Here is a 22,699-nt window from a genome sequence, read left to right on the forward strand (position 1 = left end):
ATATGAAAAGTAACTTTCCGCCCATAATATAACTCACTTAAAAAGTGCATGAAGAAATCGTGGAACACTTTCTCGAAATTTGCTACTTTTACTTACAGACTGAAAAAGACATAAACAAGGACGAATGAACATCTTGATATTGGGAATGCAGGGTTTTCCAGTTTAAAATTTAAAGTCCAGTAAAGAACCCTTTTTTCTTCTGGATTTAAAGATGACAATGCTATGATCAAAGTGAAAGGAGATCCAGATGTGACTTAAATATTCAATGTTTTGATTTCGTTTCACGATGATTTTTCTCATCAAAGAATTGTTTATATGATATTAATCTATAACATTCAACTAAAATACACTTTTTAAGACACTGTGCTGACAGATAGTAACACAGTTTCAATTTTAATCCAGACATGGGTTAAGTAATGAAAAAGATGCTTAACCCTGGCGTGATTTGAACACGCAAACTTCTGATCTGGAGTCAGACGCGCTACTGTTGCGCCACAAGATCATATGAAAAGAAATTTTCCGCCCATAATTCACGTGAAAAGTGTATGAAGAAATTGTGGCAAACCTCGAAATTTGCTACTTTTGCTCACAGACTGAAAATGACATAAACAAGGACGAATGAACATCTTGATATTGGGAATGCAGTGTTTTCCCGTTTAAAATTTAGAATCTAGTAAAGAATCCTTTTTTCTTATGGATGCAAAGATGACTATGCTATGATCAAAGTGAAAGGAGATCCCGACGTGCCTTAAATATTCAATGTTTTGATTTTGTTACCCGATGATTTTTCTCATCAAAGAATTGTTTGTAAGATATTAATCTATAACATTCAACTAAAAGACACTTTTTCAGACACTGTGCTGACAGATAGCAACACATCTTCAATTTTAATCCAGACATGGGTTAAGTTATGAAAAAGTTTTTTGACTCCAATGTGATTTGAACACGCAACCTTCTGATCTGGAGTCAGATGCGCTACCGTTGCGCCACAAGACAATGTAAAAAGAAGCTTTCCGCCCATAATATAACTCACTTAAAAAGTGCATGAAGAAATCGTGTCACACCTTCTCGAAATTGGCTACTTTTACTTACAGACTGAAAAACACATAAACAAGGACGAATGAACATTTTGATATTGGGAATGCAGGAACTTCCAGTTTAAAATTTAGAATCTAGTAATGAACACTTTTTTCTTATGGTTTCAATGATGACAATGCTATGATCAAAGTGAAAAGAGATCCCGAAGTGCATTAAATATTCAATGTTTTGATTTCGTTTCCCGATGATTTTTCTCATCAAAGAATTGTTTATAAGATATTAATCTATAACATTCAACTAAAAGACACTTTTTCAGACACTGTGCTGGCAGATAGCAACACAGCTTCAATTTTAATCCAGACATGGGTTAAGTTATGAATAAGTTTACCGACACTGATGTGATTTGAACACGCAATTTTCTCATCTGGAGTCAGACGCGCTACCGTTGCACCTCAAGATCGTATGAAAAGAAACTTTCCGCCCATAATTCACATGAAAAGTGTATGAAGAATTCGCGCAAATCTCAAAATTTGCTACTTTTGCTCACAGACTGAAAATGACATAAACAAGGACGAATGAACAGCTTGATATTGGGAATGCAGGGTTTTCCAGTTTAAGATTCAGAGTCTAGTAAAGAACCATTTTTCTTATGGTTTCAATGATGACAATGCTATGATCAAAGTGAAAAGAGATCCTAACGTGCCTTAAATATTCAATGTTTTGATTTCGCTTCCCTATGATTTTTTTCATCAAATAATTGTTTATAAGATATTAATCTATAACATTCAACTAAAAGACACTTTTTCAGACACTGTGCTGGCAGATAGCAACACAGCTTCAATTTTAATCCAGACATAGGTTAAGTTATGAAAAAGGTTTTTGACCCCGACGTGATTTGAACACTCAACCTTCTGATTAGAGATGAGCGTTGTTCGACTCGAACTGTTCGCCCATCTCAAATTCGAGCTGTTTTGGGCGGTGTTCGAACCGTTCGGCGAACACTAACGATTTGAGAAAAATTCGGCTGTTCGAGGTTATGTTCGATAACTGTTCGTGCACCAAAATCATAACTGGATTTTTTCTCAGTAATGATGAAAATTAATGTTAATACGCAGTTTTAGTGTACAGCGGGGTGGGAGGAGAGGCAGGGGATGGATCTCTGCAGGAATAATGAAGATCTCCATTTTTTTTTCTCTTTCCCGCATTTACAGTGGGGAGGTGCAATCTGTCAGCCTATCAGCAGCGCACACACGGAGCGAAGTGCTTTTTTTCACACAAGCAAGGGCATGTGTCATTGGCAGTGTATGTCACATGTCCTTGCCCTATAAGACCAAGCCATTTTCCCCATCGCCACCATTTTCTCACTGCTGCAGCTGCGTGTTAGACGGCACCGCTGTTGCTGTGTGTGCTATACCTTGTTAATTTCAAGCCAATTTTCGCACAAATCTACAGATAGCTTGGGAGTAGGGAATAGTTGTGATTGCAGTCCTTTTAAGGACTAGGTTACAGCATTTCCTACGACTTTTATCAGGTAGGTCTGTGCTCTTAAATAGATAGATTGTGGGAGTAAAGACTAATTGTAATTGCAGTCCTTTTCAGGACTAGGTTACATCAGTTCCTATCAGTTTTTGCCAGGCAGGTCTGTGCCAGTGCTGTGCAATTTTTTTTTCACAGCATTTGGCTGAATCTAGCAAAGCTAATCCTTTTTGGCCTATTGCAGAGTGTGTTAGTCAGTGGAGTAGCCTATCTGTGTTGCAAGACATACCACCTGTGTATAGAATACTAATTTTTTTACTGCACCTAGTGAAGTAAAATCTTTTGGGCATAGCATCATTCTATTAGTCCATCTATACTGACCTCCATCAGGTTGCAAACTGAATATAATTTTTTTCTGCATCTACCTCTGAAAAAATATTTGGGCTTCTAGCTGTGTGTGGGACTTGTTCTATTAGTCCATCTATACTGACCTCCATCAGGTTGCAAACTGAATATAATTTTTTTCTGCATCTAGCTCTGAAAAAATATTTGGCCTTCTAGCAGTGTGTGGGACGTTCTCTGTTAGTCTATCTATACTGAACTCCATCAGGTTGCAAATTAAAAATAATTTTTATCTGCATCTAGCTCTGAAAAAATATTTGGCCTTCTAGCAGTGTGTGGGACTTTCTCTATTAGTCCATCTATACTGACCTCCATCAGGTTGCAAACTGAATATATTTTTTTTCTGCATCTACCTCTGAAAAATTATTTGGGCTTCTAGCTGTGTGTAGGACTTGTTCTATTAGTCCATCTATACTGACCTCCATCAGGTGGCAAACTGAATATAATTTTTTTCTGCATCTAGCTCTGAAAAAATATTTGGGCTTCTAGCTGTGTGTGGGACTTGTTCTATTAGTCCATCTATACTGACCTCCATCAGGTTGCAAATTGAATATAATTTTTTTCTGCATCTAACCCAGCCAATAGTTTTGGCCTAATACCACAGTTTGGCCACTCAACTCTGCTCGGTTCCCATCGATTGTTTTTTTGTGCAAACAACTCCAGAGTTGTGAATTAGTTAACCACCAAAATGAGTGGAAAAAAAGCCTGCTGCTGGTGGAAAGGGGAATAGGGGTGTTGGGAAGGGGAAAAAAGGTTGTGTCCGTGGGGTAGGTGTTAAAGCAACAGTAACATCTGCAGAAGAAAGACCATCTTCCAGCCAAACTAAAATGTCTACTTCTTTTAGCGGACAATGTGATAAGATCCCTTTCTTACGGCCACTCCAATCGCTACAAATTCCAGATGAGGCACAAAAACAGCAGGTGCTTCAACGGATATCAAGTGCTCCTTTAAGTGGGCTCTCCTCCACATCAACTTCAACATCACAAATACTCCAGTCCTCAAAGGTGTCACCCCAAACGCACTTGCTTCCTCACAGCTCCCAAATCTCCAGCTGCCCGTCTGAGTATGAGGTAGAACAGATGGTTGAGTCTGCAGAGCTGTTTACTCATACTATAGCCTGGGAATCAGAGGTCGACTCCAGCGCTTCTGTGAATCCAGACGAGGAAATGATCTGCACTGATGCCCAGAATCTTTATGAGTCGGATCCAGGACCAGACGCAGAAGGTTCTGACCATAATGTAGACCCTGATTCCCAAACTGTAACTCCTGTTGGTGGAGACAATGAGGAAGACGATGATGAGACTCAAATACCTGATTGGAGCGACAACTTTAGTTTTTTGTCAGGGCAGGAACAGGTTGGCTCTGAGGACGACGGGTGTGATAACGCACAGGGTGATGATGATGAGGTTGGAAATCCCACTTACTGTCAACCCACAGTCAGCCAAGAGATGAGGTCAGCAGAGGAGGTGGAGGAAGATGCTAGTGACGACGAGGTCAGGTTGTGCCTTCCTGGACAGAGACGTAGTACTGGAAGCATGTCAACAACTGCATCCTCAAACACAACTCTGCCTCTGACCACAAATCGTGGTGGCTCTTCAGGTCGCATGGGTGCTAAGCCTTGCATAGCTTGGGCATTTTTTCAGATCGATAAAGATGACCCAACTCGTGTTATCTGTAACATTTGTCAGCAAAAGCTAAGTAGAGGCCAAAAAAAAAATAGTTTGAGTACTTCATGCACGAACCGGCACATGGACATGAAGCATAAGTTGCAGTGGGAAGCTCATGGTGCTACAATGCGGCCTAGCCGGCTGGGCCAACCACCGTCTGCCATATCTTGTGCATCCGCGGCCTCTTCATCCTCTGTGACTGGGGGGACAGCAGTCACACCTGTTTTGGGGCGCAGACCTGCCACCTCTTTACCCGCAACAGCCAGCGTGATTGGCAGGTCATCATTTTCTTTGGAAGTGGTAACACCAGCTGGTGTTGAGCGCTGTCCGACATCGATAGCACCACCTTTGGATCTAGGCAAACTAAAATGTCCGCCTGCATCTTCCTCACAGACCGGCAGTTTGCCGGGGACACCCTTATCAACCCCGTCTAAGCACAATTGCCAGCCCTCGGTCCCTCAGATGTGGACAAGTAAAAGACCATTTCCTCCTAGCTATGAGAAAGCTAAGAGGTTGAATTTCACCATCTGCAAGCTCTTGGCTACAGAAATGCTGCCTTTCCGCCTGGTGCACACAGAGGATTTTCGATACCTTATGTCCGTCGCAGTGCCCCAGTACCAGATGCCCAGTCGGCACTACTTCTCAAAGAAAGGTGTGCCTGCGCTCCACCAGCATGTCGCACACAACATCACCGCTTCTTTGAGAAACTCTGTGTGTGACAGGGTGCATTTCACCACAGACACTTGGACGAGTAGGCATGGACAGGGGCGTTACATGTCGCTGACTGGGCACTGGGTAACTATGGTGACAGCAGGACAAGGGGCTGCTGTCCAAGTCTTGCCGTCCCCACGAGTTGTGCGTCAATCCTCTTTATGTCAAAGTTCCTCCACTGCTTCTGCCTCCTTAACTTCCTCTCGGTCTTGCACCTGCACCCAAAGCCTGTCTGGTCATGCCACAAGGTTTCTAACTGCGCAGAAGGGATCCTGCACACCTCCTTACTATGCTGGCAGTAGGGCTCAACGTCATCAGGCGGTTTTTACTTTGAAATGTCTGGGAAATGTGAGTCACACAGCTGAGGAGTTGTGGTCAGCTCTGGAGAACCAATTTCATGAATGGTTGTCTCCACTGGACCTGAAACCAGGGAAGGCCGTGTGCGACAATGCTGCAAACCTGGGTGCGGCCCTTCGCCGGGGCAATGTCACACACGTGCCTTGTATGGCTCACGTGTTGAAACTGGTTGTCCAGCAATTTTTAGCCCACTATCCCAGACTAGATGGCCTTCTGCAGAGGGCACGGTCGCTGTGTGCTCACTTCCGCCGTTCGCATCCCGCAGCTCAGCGACTTACATCTCTACAGAAGTCGTTGGGCCTGCCACTTCACCGGCTAAAATGCGATGTGCCTACCCGGTGGAATTCAACTCTGCACATGTTGCAGCGACTGTGGCAGCACCGACAAGCCCTGGTGCAATACGTTCTGACGTATAGCCTGGGCCAACGAGATCCAGAGGTGGGGCAAATCACGCTGGAGGAGTGGTCTCAGATCAGGGACCTATGCACCCTTCTGCACAGTTTTGAAATGGCGACGAAGATGTTTAGTGCTGACGATGCCATTATCAGCATGACTATTCCGGTGATTTACATACTGGAGCACATGTTAAACAGAATTCGGAGTCAAGTGGTGGCACAAGAGGAGGTGGAGGAAGTAGAGGAGGAGGAGTTGTATGCGGAAGGGCTAACATCTGCAAGGTCCAGACGGTCGGCAGCACAAAGGCGGCAGGCATGTGAGGGTGGGGGAGATGGTTTTACCAGGGCGCATGGTAGCAGAAAAACTAGTGAGGAAGGTGCAGGAGCCCAGGAAGAAGTGGAGGACGAACTGATGGAAGACTCATTAGACGAGGGAGACCTTGATCACATTTCTGTTGTGCGAGGTTGGGGGGAGAGGACAGAGGAAGGAAGCATGATTGTTACCTCGCCACCAACACAACAGGGACATGGTGCTCCTGGATGAGCAACACACATGAGTGCCTTCTTGCTGCACTACCTGCAACATGACCCTCGAATTGTGAGAATTAGAAATAATCCTGACTACTGGGTTGTCACACTGTTAGATCCCCGGTACAAAAGTAAATTTGTAGAAATTATTCCTGCCATAGAAAGGGATGCACGCATGCAGGAGTATCAGCAGAGACTGTTGCAGAATCTTGCGTGTGCTTTTCCACAAAACACCAGTGGTGCACGTAGTGAATCTCACAGTTCCAACTTGCCAACCGTGGGACCGTCATGTGTTCAGCACTCAAACCATAACAGAACCACAGTATCTGCTGGTAACATCAATTTTGCAGAATCATTTCACCACTTTTTTAGCCCATCCTTTGCAAGGCCACAGGAGACAAGAAGTCTGACACATAGTCAACGCCTAGAGACGATGGTACAGGAGTATCTCCAAGTAAACATTGAAGCCATGACTGTGTCACTGGACCCTTGCTCTTTTTGGGCTTCCAATCTGGATAAATGGCCGGAGCTAGCCACTTACACCTTGGAGATCTTGTCATGCCCCGCAGCCAGCGTTCTGTCTGAACGTGTGTTCAGCGCTGCTGGTGGTGTGCTGACAGATAAGCGCACGCGGCTCTCCACTGATAATGTAGACAGACTCACGTTCATAAAGATGAACAAATCATGGATCCGAAATGACTTTTCTACCCCTGTGTCATCCTGGGGAGAGTAAAAGATGGATGATTGGTTAAAATCACCCTACCAACCGTTTTAAGCTTTCAAATTACTAATCATGTTTATCTGTATCTTGGCTGGAAAATAATTTGGGCTTTGTAGCAGTGTGCAGCACTGATTCTATTAGGCCATCTATAATAAGCTCCACCAGATTTAAAATTACTAATCATGTTTATCTGTATCTTGACTGGAAAATTATTTGGGCTTTGTAGCAGTGTGCAGCACTGATCCTATTAGGCCATCTATACTAAGCTCCACCAGATTTAAAATTAATAATAATTTTTAGCTGCATCTAGCCCGGAAAATAATTTTGGGGCTCTGAGATGCGCAAGACACATAAGTGCCTTCTTGCTGCACTACCTGCAACATGACCCTCATATTGTCAGAATTCGAAGTAATCATGACTACTGGGTTGCCACACTCTTAGATCCCCCAAACTTTTCGATCAACCTTTTCATTTTAATAAAGACCAAAAAAATGGTCATTTTTGAAATTATAAGCATTAGCAGGTTATTAGAAACTGAAATCAAACAGTTTTAAACTCAAAACTTTATTCTAGGTGATGTTACATTTTCACATAGGACCCCTTGTTCGAACAGAGCTTCTGAACTCTCTCGTCCTTTGAATTTGTCAGGATTTGGATGGTTTCTGCTTCAATTGTTTTGCATGAGGACAGAATACCCTCCCAGAGCTGTTGCTTAGATGTGAACTGCCTCCCGCCATCATAGACACTCCTTTTGATGATGCTCCATAGGTTCTGAATGGGGTAGAGGTCAGGGGAGCATGGGGGTCACACCATAAGTTTGTCCAGTTTTATGCCCATATCAGCCAGAGATGCAGATGTTTTATATGCAGCATGAGATGGTGCATTATCATGCAAAAAAATGATCTTGCTGTGAAATACACGGTTCTTCTTCTTGAACCATGGCAGGAAGTGCTGTTTGAGAAAATCCACATACATTATGGAGTTCATCTTTAGCGCCTTCAGGGATCCTAAAGGGGCCGACAATCTCTCTCCCCATGATTCCAGCACAAAACATTGCTCCACCTCCTCCTTGTTGGCGCTGTAGCCGTGTTTGCGTGGGGTGTCCATCAACCAGCCATCCTCCACTCCATCCATCTGGACCATCGAGCGCTGCACGGCACTCATCCGTGAACAAAACAGTTTTGAAATCAGTCTTCATGTAATGTTTGGCCCACTGGAGCCGTTTCTGCTTGTGTGAAGTGGATAGAGGAGGTCGACAGGATGGCGTATGCACAGCTGCAAACCTCTGAAGGACCCTGCATCTTGTTGTTCGGGGGACGTTGGAGGCACCAGCAGCTTCAAAAACTTGTCTGCTGCTATGACAAGGCTTTTTTGCCGCTGCTCTTTTAACCTGACGTAATTGCCTGTAGGAAATAGTCCTCAATTTGCCCTTATCAGCACGCACACGTGTGTACTGTGAATCAGCTACATACTTCTTGATTGCCAAGACACTTCATCCTGATCATCGCACAATGTTGATTGTAGTCATGCCTTGACCTAAACACTTCACAATTTGTTGCTTCTCAGCAGCCGACACATACTTTTTCTTTCCCATTTTGGCAGAAAATGTAGGCTGCTTAATAATGTGAGACAGCCTTCTTAAGTAGTCTTGCCTTTCATTGGACACAACTGCCAAACTAATTAGCACAGGTGTCTGCAATTGCTTACAGTGATATAAAGAGCCCTGACACACATCACTATCAATGAGTTTAACTGACAAACAAACAAATTCTTCCCTTATCACTCCTAAACACTTTTTGCATAATAATTTGGAACGCAGTGTACATGTGCTTTTCCACAAAACACCAGTGGTTTACGTAGTGAATCTTACAGTTCTAACTTGCCAACCGTGGTCTGTATGGAGTTGTTCAATAAAGGGCCCAAAATTAAGATAACATAGATGGGAGAGGTCTCTATGAATAGGAATTCCTAAGTATTTGATACCCTGTGAGGGCCAGGCAAAGGGAAAGTTGGACTGGATGGAATCCTATATGGATTTGGGGAGGGAGACATCGAGGGCCTCAGACTTCGCTGCATTGATTTTAAAATTTTACCATGTAACAAAGTGATCTATTTCAGCCATAACAGCATGGATGGATATATGTGATTGAGTGATATATACTAGGACATCATCAGCAAATAGAGAGCACTTGTACTCGGTGCCTCCCACCTCAATCCACCTAATATTGGGGTTATGGCGAATTGATGAGAGCAGGTGCTCCGTCACTAGGATGTATAAGAGAGGGGACAGAGGACATCCCTGCCTTGTCCCATTGGTGATTGTGAAAGGTGATGAAAATGTTCTGATGCACCCCCTGGGCCTTGGGACACCCGGAGCCGGACCCTTTTTGGTGGATGCTGGTGGTTGTAGTCTTCGTGGCGGTTACCCGGTTCCGTGACTCAGGGTGGTCAAACCAGTGGCGGAACTATTTATGTGGTTTTGATGTTTAAATGTCCGACTACGCCACCCGTGGATTGCGGTCAGAGTGAACCGCCGCTGCAGGGCAGACCGCTGAGGCTGGTGTTGTGGGTGCAGCAGAGCATAGCATAACTCCCCACGGGAGGAGTATAGCCTCAGGGCAGTGTATGTGGAGGATGGGGGTGATGGTGCAGGGCAGCAGCAGTAACGACACGGAGTCAGTGATGCAGTCCAGGGCCTTTACTCACAGTTCTTATTATCCAGACCACGTCTGCAGGTAACGGCTGCCCACGTCGTACTGTGCTCACCAGGTGAGGGGCTCAGACAACTCCCAGATAACTTTGGAGCGCTTCACAGGACCCCCTTTGTGTGTCCTTTGTCTGGCCTTTCTTACCAACCCTTCTGTCCGGCTGCCTCGGGCCTCCTCTTGGTAAACTTGGCGCCAGTTTCCCTGACCCTATGTGCTGCCCTCCTACAGGTGTAGCGAGGGGCTGCGCCACATAAAATGTCACAGCCTCCGGTTTCTAGCTGAGGGTCGTTTCCTGCCTCCACTAGTTTCGGGGACCGGTCTCCCCCTTTGGCCTGACCCCTCCACGCAGGTGGATTCCGGCGTGCGGTGGCGACTCGCCCGTCCGCACCCCTGGGATCCCTTCGTTCCTCATTCCTGGAGCCTTCTCCGCTCCTCTTCCTTCCTTCTCCCTCTTCCAGGCCTGGGCCTCTGTTACTAGGCCCGCCTCCGGAGCAGAGCTCATGCAGAGCCCCTGCTCCCTGCCACTTCTGCTCAGACTTCTCTGCACTGAACTAAGATGGTGCCCACCTTTTATACTCCCTTCTCAATGCACCCAGGAACTGCTTCCTCCCTGCTCCTGCACTACAGGGTTCCCCTTCCTCAGTGTTCCCTCCCCCCACTCCAGCCAGGGACAGGGACTGTCGTGCCCATCTCAGGGGCATATTGGTCGCCCTGCCCCACGGCAATGTGGTGTGCATGCAGGTGTCGGGTCCTGATCTACACTCCATCCTTACCTGAGAGTGAGATATCACACCTCTGGGTGAGGTGCAATACGTCTGTAGCAACCGAGCCCTCAGGGTGCTTCAGTTCCATTTATCTTCAGCCTAGGTGACGTATTGCGATACAGGGCCGTGATTTTGGCTATAAAAGGGTCCCCTAGACCCCTACCCCAAGCTTTTTAAGAGAATCATATATGGCGTGCCAGGAGACTCTATGGAATGCTTTCTCAGCATCCAACGAGAGTATCTAATTACAAATTTTTAACTGCATCTAGCCCAGGAAATACTTTGTGCCTAGTAGCAGTGTCTGCTAGTCAGCGGATTATCCCGGCTGTTATGCAAGCTACACCACCTGTAGTTTAGACACTTAATTTTTTCAAAGGAAATGCTTCAGGACCATGGGATACTCAGTGAAGAGCATCAGGAGGCACCCCAAGGCATAGGGGCTGGGACTGGCAGTAGGATGCCTTGCGGTGGACAGCCGAGCTCGATCCTTATAAAAGCTTTTTAACTGCAGCAGCTTTAGTGGACGCTACTGGAGCTGGAATTACGCGGCTGCTGGCATGAGACTTGCCCTCCAATAGATCCTTGTAAATGGAGTTAAAGTGTATTCATTCAAATTAGAGAGACAATTTAAATTAAAAAGCTTAGAGCTGCCTCCACCACAGGGGGGCTCGCTCGACCCACCAGCGGACAGGCACCAGTATTGGGAGAGGGGGGCTGGCCATCAGGGTTCACCGCGGCTCTGGCACAAACCCGGCGACACGGAGGTGGCACGGGCAGGAGCGGACTGGCCATGTCAGCTTCTCACTTTTTGGATTTTAGAAGGGCATGACATGCCTATATCTGTGTCTCCCCCTCCTTTTACTCCTCCACCTCTTTTCTTTTTGCATGACTATATGTACTTGTCACTTTTCCATGTGTTAGTTGTGTCTTCTGAGCAGTTTGTCAGCTTTTGGACACCTTTGAAGGTGTTTTCTATGTGTTTTTGTTTGCCTGCCATTGGTTTTAACAGCGTTCGAAGGTGTTCGACAAACCGAACCGAGCTCGAACACTACGGGGGTGGCTCAACACTACTTCTGATCAGGAGTCAGACGCGCTACCATTGCGCCACAAGGTCATATGAAAAGAAACTTTCCGCCTATAATATAACTCACTTAAAAAGTGCATGAAGCAATCGTGGCACACCTTCTCGAAATTTGCTACTTTTACTTACAGACTGAAAAAGACATAAACAAGGACGAATGAACATCTTGATATTAGGAATGCAGGGATTTCCAGTTTAAAATTTAGAATCTTGTAATGAACACTTTTTTCTTATGGTTTCAAAGATGACAATGCTATGATCAAAGTGAAAAGAGATCCCGAAATGCATTAAATATTCAATGTTTTGATTTTGTTTCCCGATGATTTTTCTCATCAAAGAATGGTTTATAAGATACTAATCTATAACATTCAACTAAAAGACACTGCGCTGACAGATAGCAACACAATTTAAATTTTAATCCAGACATGGGTTAAGTAATGAAACAGTTACTTGACCTTGGCATGACTTCAACACGCAACCTTCTGATAAGGAGTCAGACGCGCTACCGTTGCGCCACGAGATCATACTAAAAGGAATTTTCCACCCATAATATAACTCATTTAAAAAGTGCATGAAGAAATCGTGGCACACCTTCTCGAAATTTGCTACTTTTACTTACAGACTGAAAAAGACATAAACAAGGACGAATGAACATCTTGGTATTGGGAAAGCAGGTTTTTCCAGTTTAAAATTTAGAGTCTAGTAAAGAACCCTTTTTTCTTATGGATTCAAAGATGACAATGCTATGATCAAAGTGAAAGGAGATCCCAACGTGCCTTAAATATTCAATGTTTTGATTTTGCTTCCTGATTATTTTTCTCATGAAATAATTGTTTATAAGATATTAATCTATAACATTCAACTAAAAGACACTTTTTCAGACACTGTGCTGACAGATAGCAACACAGCTTCAATTTTAATCCAGACATGGGTTAAATTATGAAAATGTTTTTTGACCCCGACGTGATTTGAACACACAACCTTCTGATAAGGAATCAGATGCGCTACCATTGCGCCACGATTTCATTTGAAAAGAAACTTTCCGCCCATAATATAACTCACTGAAAAAGTGCATGAAGCAATCGTGGCACACCTTCTCGAAATTTGATACTTTTACTTACAGACTGAAAAAGACATAAACAAGGACGAATGAACATCTTGATTTTGGGAATGCAGGGATTTCCAGTTTAAAATTTAGAATCTAGTAATGAACCCTTTTTTCTTATGGTTTCAAAAATGACAATGCTATGATCAAAGTGAAAGGAGATCCCGACGTGCCTTAAATATTCAATGTTTTGATTTTGTTTCCCGATGATTTTTCTCATCAATTAATTGTTTGTAAGATATTAATCTATAACATTCAACTAAAAGACACTTTTTTAGACATTGTGCTGACAGATAGCAACACAGCTTTAGTTTTAATCCAGACATGGTTTAAGTTATGAAAAAGGTTTTTAACCCCGACGAGATTTGAACACACATCTTTCTGATTTGGAGTCAGACGCGCTACCGTTGCGCCACGAAATCATACAAAAAGTAGCTTTCCACCCATAATATTACTCACTTAAAAAGTGTATTAAGAAATCGCGCAAATCTCAAAATTTGCTACTTTTGCTCACAGACTGAAAATGACAAAAACAAGGACGAATGAACATGTTGATATTGGGAATGCAGGGATTTCCTGTTTAAAATTTAGAATCTAGTAAAGAACCCTTTTTTCTTATGGATTCAAAGATGACAATGCTATGATCAAAGTGAAAATAGATCCCAACGTGCCTTAAATATTCAATGTTTTGATTTCGCTTCCCTATGATTTTTCTCATCAAATAATTGTTTATAAAATATTAATCAATAACATTCAACTAAAAGACGCTTTTTTAGACACTGTGCTGACAGATAGCAACACATTTTCAATTTTAATCCAGACATGGGTTAAGTAATGAAAAACTTGCTTGACCCTGGCGTGATTTGAACACGCGACCTTCTGATCTCAAATCAGACGCGCTACCGTTGCACCACGAAGTCATATGAAAAGAAGCTTTCCGCCCATAATATAACTCACATGAAAAGTGCATGAAGAAATCGTGGCACACCTTCTCGAAATTTTCTACTTTTACTCAAAGACTGAAAAAGACATAAACAAGGACGAATGAACATCTTGATATTGGGAATGCAGGGATTTCCAGTTTAAAATTTAGAATCTAGTAATGAACCCTTTTTTCTTATGGATTCATAGATGACAATGCTATGATCAAAGTGAAAGGAGATCCCGATGTGCCTTAAATATTCAATGTTTTGATTTCACTTCCTGATGATTTTTCTCATCAAATAATTGTTTATAAGATATTAATCTATAACATTAAACTAAAAGACACTTTTTCAGACACTGTGCTGACAGGCAGCAACACAGTTTCAATTTTAATCCAGACATGGGTTAAGTTATGAAAAAGTTTTTTGACCCCGATATGATTTGAACACGCAACCTTCTGATCTGGAGTCAGATGTGCTACCGTTGTGCCACGATGTCATATGAAAAGAATCTTTCCGCCCATAATATAACTTACTTAAAAAGTGCATGAAGAAATCGTGGCACACCTTCTCGAAATTTGCTACTTTTACTTACAGACTGAAAAAGACATAAACAAGGATGAATGAATATCTTGGTATTGGGAATGGAGGGTTTTCAAGTTTAAAATTTAGAGTCTAGTAAAGAACCCTTTTTTCTTATGGATTCAAAGATGACAATGCTATGATCAAAGTGAAAGGAGATCCCGACGTGCCTTAAATATTCAATGTTTTGATTTTGTTTCCCGATAATTTTTCTCATCAAAGAATTGTTTGTAAGATATTAATATATAACATTCAACTAAAAGACACTTTTTTAGACACTGTGATGACAGATAACAACACAGCTTCAATTTTAATCCAGACATGGGTTAAGTTATGAAAAAGTTTTTTGACCCCGACATTATTTGAACACACAAACTTCTAAACTCGAGTCAGACGCGCTACCGTTGCACCACAAGATCATATGAAAAGAAACTTTCGGCCCATAATTCACATGAAAAGTGTATGAAGAAATCGCGCAAACCTTCTCGAAATTTGCTACTTTTGCTCACAGACTGAAAATGACATAAACAATGACGAATGAACATCTTGATATTGGGAATGCAGGGTTTTCCTGTTTAAAATTTAGAATCTAGTTAAGAACCCTTTTTTCTTATGGATTCAAAGATGACAATGCTATGATCAAAGTGAAAGGAGAACCCGACGTGCCTTAAATATTCAATGTTTTGATTTTGTTCCCCGATGATTTTTCTCATCAAAGAATTGTTTGTAAGATATTAATCTATAACATTCAACTAAAAGACACTTTTTTAGACATTGTGCTGACAGATAGCAACACAGCTTTAGTTTTAATACAGAGATGGGTTAAGTTATGAAAAAGGTTTTTAACCCCAACGAGATTTGAACACACATCCTTCTGATTTGGAGTCAGACGCGCTACCGTTGCACCACGAAATCATACAAAAAGTAGCTTTCCACCCATAATATTACTCACTTAAAAAGTGTATGAAGAAATCGCGCAAATCTCGAAATTTGCTACTTTTGCTCACAGACTGAAAATGACAAAAACAAGGACGAATGAACATGTTGATATTGGGAATGCAGGGATTTACTGTTTAAAATTTAGAATCTAGTAAAGAACACTTTTTTCTTATGGATTCAAAGATGACAATGCTATGATCAAAGTGAAAATAGATCCCAACGTGCCTTAAATATTCAATGTTTTGATTTCGCTTCCCTATTATTTTTCTCTTCAAATAATTGTTTATAAGACATTAATCTATAACATTCAACTAAAAGACACTTTTTTAGACACTGCGCTGACAGATAGCAACACATTTTCAATTTTAAGCCAGACATGGGTTAAGTAATGAAAAACTTGCTTGACCCTGGCGTGATTTGAACACGCGACCTTCTGATCTCGAATCAGACACGCTACCGTTGCACCACGAAGTCATATGAATAGAAGCTTTCCGCCCATAATATAACTCACATGAAAAGTGCATGAAGAAATCGTGGCACACCTTCTCGAAATTTTCTACTTTTACTCAAAGACTGAAAAAGACATAAACAAGGACGAATGAACATCTTGATATTGGGAATACAGGGATTTCCAGTTTAAAATTTAGAATCTAGTAATGATCACATTTTTCTTATGGTTTCAAAGATGACAATGCTATGATCAAAGTGAAAGGAGATCCCGACGTGCCTTAAATATTCAATGTTTTGATATTGTTTCCCGATAATTTTTCTCATCAAAGAATTGTTTGTAAGATATTAATATATAACATTCAAATAAAGACACTTTTTTAGACACTGTGATGACAGATAACAACACAGCTTCAATTTTAATCCAGACATGGGTTAAGTTCTGAAAAAGTTTTTTGACCCCGACATTATTTGAACACACAAACTTCTAATCTGGAGTCAGACGCGCTATCGTTGCACCACAAGATCATACGAAAAGAAGCTTTCGGCCCATAATTCACATGAAAAGTGTATGAAGAAATCGCGCAAACCTTCTCGAAATTTGCTACTTTTGCTCACAGACTGAAAATGACATAAGCAAGGACGAATGAACATCTTGATATTGGGAATGCAGGGTTTTCCTGTTTAAAATTTAGAATCTAGTTTAGAACCCTTTTTTCTTATGGATTCAAAGATGACAATGCTATGATCAAAGTGAAAGGAGAACCCGACGTGCCTTAAATATTCAATGTTTTGATTTTGTTCCCCGATGATTTTTCTCATCAAAGAATTGTTTGTAAGATATTAATCTATAACATTCAACTAAAAGACACTTTTTTAGACACTGTGCTGACAGATAGCAACACAGCTTTAGTTTTAATCCAGACATGGGTTAAGTTATGAAAAAGTTTTTTGACCCTGACGTGATTTGAACACGCAACCTTCTGATCTGGAGTCAGACGCGCTACCGTTGCGCCACAAGGTCATATGAAAAGTCACTTTCCACCCATAATATAACTCACTTAAAAATTGCATGAATAAATCATGGCACACTTTCTCGAAATTTGTTATTTTTACTTACAGACTGAAAAAGACATAAACAAGGATGAATGAACATCTTGATATTGGGAATGCAGGGATTTCCAGTTTAAAATTTAGAATCTATTAATAAACCCTTTTTTCTTATGGTTTCAAAGATGACAATGCTATGATCAAAGTGAAAAGATATCCCGAAATGCATTAAATATTCAATGTTTTGATTTCGTTTCACGATGATTTTTCTCATGAAAGAATTGTTTATAAGATATTAATCTATAACATTCAACTAAAAGACACTTTTTTAGACACTGCGCTGACAGATAGCAACACAGTTTCAATTTTAATCCAGACATGGGTTAAGTAATGAAAAAGTTGCTTGACCCTGGCGTGATTTGAACACGCAACCTTCTGATCTGGAGTCAGATGCGTTACCGTTGCACCACAAGATCATATGAAAAGAAACTTTCCGCCGATAATTCACTTAAAAAGTGCATGAAGAAATCGCGCAAACCATCTCGAAATTTGCTACTTTTGCTCACAGACTGAAAATGACATAAACAAGGACGAATAAACATCTTGATATTGGGAATGCAGGGTTTTCCTGTTTAAAATTTAGAATCTAGTAAACAACCCTTTTTTCTTATGGATTCAAAGATGACAATGCTATGATCAAAGTGAAAGGAGATCCCGACGTGCCTTAAATATTCAATGTTTTGATTTTGTTCCCCGATGATTTTTCTCATCAAAGAATTGTTTGTAAGATATTAATCTATAACATTCAACTAAAAGACACTTTTTTAGACACTGTGCTGACAGATAGCAACACAGCTTTAGTTTTTATCCAGACATGGGTTTAGTTATGAAAAAGTTGTTTGACCCCGACGTGATTTGAACACGCAACCTACTGATCTGGAGTCAGACGCTCTACCATTGCGCCACGAGATCATATGAAAAGAAACTTTCCACCCATAATATAACTCACTTAAAAAGTCCTTGAAGAAATCGTGGCACACCTTCTCGAAATTTGCTACTTTTACTTACAGACTGAAAAAGACATAAACAAGGACGAATGAACATCTTGATATTGGGAATGCAGGGATTTCCAGTTTAAAATTTAGAATCTAGTAATGAACACTTTTTTCTTATGGTTTCAAAGATAACAATGCTATGATCAAAGTGAAAAGAGATCCCGAACTGCATTAAATATTCAATGTTTTGATTTCATTTCCCGATGATTTTTCTCATGAAAGAATTGTTTATAAGATATTAATCTATAACATTCAACTAAAAGACACTTTTTTAGACACTGCGCTGACAGATAGCAAGACAGTTTCAATTTTAATCCAGACATGGGTTAAGTAGTGAAAAAGTTGCTTGACCCTGGCATGATTTGAACACGCAACCTTCTGATCGGGAGTCAGACGCGTTACTGTTGCACCACAAGATCATACAAAAAGAACCTTTCCGCCCATAATTCACTTAAAAAGTGCATGAAGAAATCGTGGCTAGTTTTGAGCCACCCCCATAGTGTTCGAGTTCGGTTCGGTTCGTCGAACACCTTCGAACACCGTTAAAACCAATGGCAGGCAAACAAAAACACATAGAAACACATAGAAAACACCTTCAAAGGTGTCCAAAAGCTGACAAACTGCTCAGAAGACACAACTAACACATGGAAAAGTGACAAGTACATATAGTCATGCGAAAAGAAAAGAGGTGGAGGAGTAAAAGGACGGGGAGACACAGATATAGGCATGTCATGCCCTTCTAAAATCCAAAAAGTGAGAAGTCGACACGGCCAGTCCGTTCCTGCCCGTGCCACCTCTATGTCGCCGGGTTTGTGCCAGAGCGGCGGTGGACCCTGATGGCCAGACCCCCTATCCCAATACTGGTGCCTGTCCGCCGGTGGGTCGAGGCCCCCCACGGTGGGGGGGGAGTAACATCTGCAGAAGAAAGACCATCTTCCAGCCAAACTAAGATGTCGACTTCTTTTCGTGGACAATGTGATACAATCCCATTCTTACGGACACGCCCATCGCTACAAATTCTAGATGAGGCACAAAAACAGCAGGTGCTTCAACCGATATCAAGTGCTCCTTCAAGTCAGCTCTCCATCACCTCAATTTCAACATCACAAATACTCCAGTCCTCAGAGGTGTCACCCCAATCGCACTTGCTTCCTCACAGCTCCCAAGTCTCCAGCTGCCCGTCTGAGTATGGGGTAACACAGATGGTTGAGTCTGCACAGCTGTTTACTCATACTATAGCCTGGGAAACGGAGGTCTGCTCCAGAGCTTCTGTTAATCCAGATGAGGAAATGATCTGATCTGATGCCCAGAATCTTTATAAGTCGGATCCAGGACCAGATGAAGAAGGTTCTGAGCATAATGTAGACCCTTGTTCCCAAACTGTAACTCCTGTTGGTGAAGACGATGATGAGACTCAAATACCTGATTGGAGCGACAACTTGACTTTTCGGTCAGGGCAGGAAGAGGTTGGCTCTGAGGACGACGGGTGTGATAACACACAGCGTGATGATGACGAGGTTGGAGATCCCACTTACTGTCAACCCACAGTCAGCCAGTACATGAGGTCAGCAGAGGAGGTGGAGGAGGATGTGACTAGCCCTGGGGATGGGGATGACTCGGTACCCGGGCATTTGCCTGGCCTTGGGGATGTCGCGGTGGTCGGCTCCCTGGCCCGTACCCTGGGGTCTCTCTTTAAAAGAGTGGATAATTGTTAATTTTATAAGAGTTCATGATGCTACCTGTGGTATCTGGTGACAAGCACCAGCGTTGCAGCAGTCCACTGAGTCCGGTGATAAGGCAGCTCGATGGTATAGCTCCCCACAGGTGGAGCTACGTCTCAGGGCAGCGTATGCAGGGGGAATGCAGGACAGGCGAGACCCAGCTGGGTCAGAGCAAGAACGGGAACGGACACGGTAGTCACTTCAGTACCTTTTACTGGTGGAAATTCAGGCACATCCCGGAGCACTGTAGGGTGAAGGGTGCATATCAGGATCCTCCCCAATGAGCGGGTGTAGGGCCTCCTGTTTCTTGCCTCTGCGTAGTAAGTTTCTGACCTGCCTGGAGCTAGGCCTAACTTTGCCTCTGTCCTGCGCTGGCTGACCTTGTGGTAGGGCCTTCTCTTGGAGTTCACACTCCCAGTATGCGGGGCCTAAGCGTCTCCTGGCTCTGTTACATATCAGCACCTTAGCGATCCTGGGACTTGTAGTTCTCCAGGGATTCCTGTTATGCCTTACTGGGTCATAGAGATACCGGTAAGCTCGGATCTTGTGTCCGGTAAATGCTTCGGGGTGAGCAGGTTAAGCTCCTCTGCCCCTTATGTACTAACTCGCCACTCGCCTTTGGCCTACTCGGGCCCTCACTAGGCTATACACACTAACGGCAGCTTGCCGCGCTTCACTGATCTTACGGCACCGGCACACCTTAAGCTCTATCTGGGCTCCCTGAATCTAGCAAGCAGGAGCCTCGTGCTCCACTGCTGAACTATTAACTGCGTTCTCTAGACTAGACTGAGCTCCACTGCAGACTGACCTCTCTTAGGCTTCTCTACTGCAGGAACTCTTCAGAGGAACTGAACTGCCTAGCTCCACCTTCCCTATTTATATCCCTAACGGGCTCCCTCTGCTGGTCTGAGGTGGAAGGTCGAGATGTGTGAATGTTTATGGGGGCCTCTTGTGGAGGATTCCATCAATGCACTCTTCTAGGATCTGTGATACCAAGCGCAGCGGGGCATCACAGATGCTATTGACGATGAGGTTAGGTTGCGCCTTCCTGAACAGAGACGGAGTACTGGAAGCACGTCAACAACTGCATCCTCAACCACAACTCTGCCTCTGACCACAAGTCGTAGTGGCTCTTCAGGTCACATGGGCTCTAAGCCTTGCATAGCCTGGGCATTTATTCAGATCGATAAGGATGACCGAACTCGTGTTATCTGTAATATTTGTCAGCAAAAGCTAAGTAGAGGCCAAAAAATCCATAGTTTGAGTACTTCATGCATGTACCGTCACATGGATATGAAGCATAAGTTGCAGTGGGAAGCTCACTGTGCTACAATGCGGCCTAGCCGGCTGGGCCAAACACCGTCTGCCCCATCTTGTGCATCCGCAGCCTCTTCATCCTCTGTGACTGGGGGGACAGCAGTCACACATGTTTTTGGACGCAGACCTGCCACCTCTTTACCCGCAACAGCCAGTGTGATTGGCAGGTCGTCAGTTCATTGGGAAGTGGAAACACCTGCTAGTGTTGAGCGCTGTCCGACATCGAGAGCACCACCTTTGGATCAAGGCAACCTAACATGTCCGCCTGCATCTTCCTCACAGACCGGCAGTTTGCCGGGGACACCCTACTCAACACCGTCTAAGCACAACAGCCAGCCCTCGGTCCCTCAGATGTGGAAAAGTAAAAGACCATTTCCTCCTAGCCATGAGAAAGCTAAGAGGTTGAATTTCACCATCTGCAAGCTGTTGGCTACAGAAATGCTGCCTTTCCACCTGGAGGACACAGAGGATTTTCAAGACCTTATGTCCGTCACAGTGCCCCAGTACCAGATGCCCAGTCGGCACTACTTCTCAAAGAAAGGTGTGCCTGCGCTCCACTAGCATGTCGCACACAACATCACCGCTTCTTTGAGAAACTCTGTGTGTGACAGGGTGCACTTCACCACAGACACTTGGACGAGAAGGCATGGACAGGGGCATTACATGTCGCTGACTGGGCATTGGGTAACTATGGTGACAGCAGGACAAGGGGCTGCTGTCCAAGTCTTACCATCCCCACGAGTTGTGCGTCAATCCTCTTTATCTCGAAGTTCCTCCACTGCTTCTGCCTCCTCAACCTCCTCTCGGTCCTCCACCTGCACCCAAAGCCTGTCTGGTAATGCCACCTGCTTGCTAACTGCGCAGAAGGAATCCTGCACACCTCCTTACTATGCAGGCAGCAGGGCTCAACGGCATCAGTGTTTACTTTGAAATGTCTGGGAAATGTGAGTCACACAGCTGAGGAGTTGTGGTCAGCTCTGGAGACCCAGTTTCATGAAAGGTTGTCTCCACTGGACCTGCAACAAGGGAAGGCCATGTGCGACAATGCTGCAAACCTGGGTGCGGCACTTCGCCGGGGCAATGTCACACACGTGCCTTGTATGGCTCACGTGTTGAACCTGGTTGTCCAGCAATTTTTAGCCCACTATCCCGGACTAGATGGCCTTCTGCAGAGGGCACGGTCGCTGTGTGCTCACTTCCGCCGTTCGCATCCCGCAGTTCAACGACTTACATCTCTACAGAAGTCGTTGGGCCTGCCAGTTCACCGGCTGAAATGCGATGTGCCGACACGGTGGAATTCAACTCTGCACATGTTGCAGCGACTGTGGCAGCACCGACAAGCCCTGGTGCAATACATTCTGACGTATAGCCTGGGCCAACGAGATCCAGAGGTGGGGCAAATCACGCTGCAGGAGTGGTCTCAGATCAGGGACCTATGAAGTTGACGCGCCCCCTGGGCCATGGGGTACCCTGAGCCGGGCCGGTAGACGCTGGGGGTTGTAGTCACTGTGGCGGTGACCCAGTCCGTGACCCAGGGCGGTCAATCCAAGGGTAATTTGTATATATGGATTTTATAATGTCTGACTACGCCACCTGTGGAGTGCGGCCAAAGGGGCCGACGCTGCGGAACAGTCCTCTGAAGCTGGTGGTTTTGCAGCAACGGTATTATTACTCACCACAGGAAGAGTGTAGCTTCAGGGCAGTGTGGGTGG

At 43.7% G+C, this 22,699-nt stretch overlaps 4 non-coding genes across 4 annotated transcripts; all 4 read right to left on the reverse strand.

The window, feature by feature from the left end:
- Nucleotides 1-13,801: 13,801 nt before the first annotated feature.
- Nucleotides 13,802-13,873, reverse strand: TRNAS-UGA (transfer RNA serine (anticodon UGA)). Its single transcript has one exon. It is a non-coding gene; the product is annotated as a tRNA-Ser (tRNA).
- Nucleotides 13,874-15,799: 1,926 nt separating this feature from the next.
- On the reverse strand, nt 15,800-15,871 carry TRNAS-CGA (transfer RNA serine (anticodon CGA)). Its single transcript has one exon. It is a non-coding gene; the product is annotated as a tRNA-Ser (tRNA).
- A 925-nt stretch (nt 15,872-16,796) lies between these two features.
- TRNAW-CCA (transfer RNA tryptophan (anticodon CCA)) lies at nt 16,797-16,868 on the reverse strand. The gene has a single exon. It is a non-coding gene; the product is annotated as a tRNA-Trp (tRNA).
- Nucleotides 16,869-17,298: 430 nt separating this feature from the next.
- On the reverse strand, nt 17,299-17,370 carry TRNAW-CCA (transfer RNA tryptophan (anticodon CCA)). Its single transcript has one exon. It is a non-coding gene; the product is annotated as a tRNA-Trp (tRNA).
- Nucleotides 17,371-22,699: the final 5,329 nt, after the last annotated feature.

Source organism: Phyllobates terribilis, unplaced genomic scaffold, assembly GCF_046119375.1.
Source record: "Phyllobates terribilis strain yellow unplaced genomic scaffold, ASM4611937v1 Scaffold_11__3_contigs__length_659146591, whole genome shotgun sequence".
Lineage (NCBI taxonomy): Eukaryota > Metazoa > Chordata > Amphibia > Anura > Dendrobatidae > Phyllobates > Phyllobates terribilis.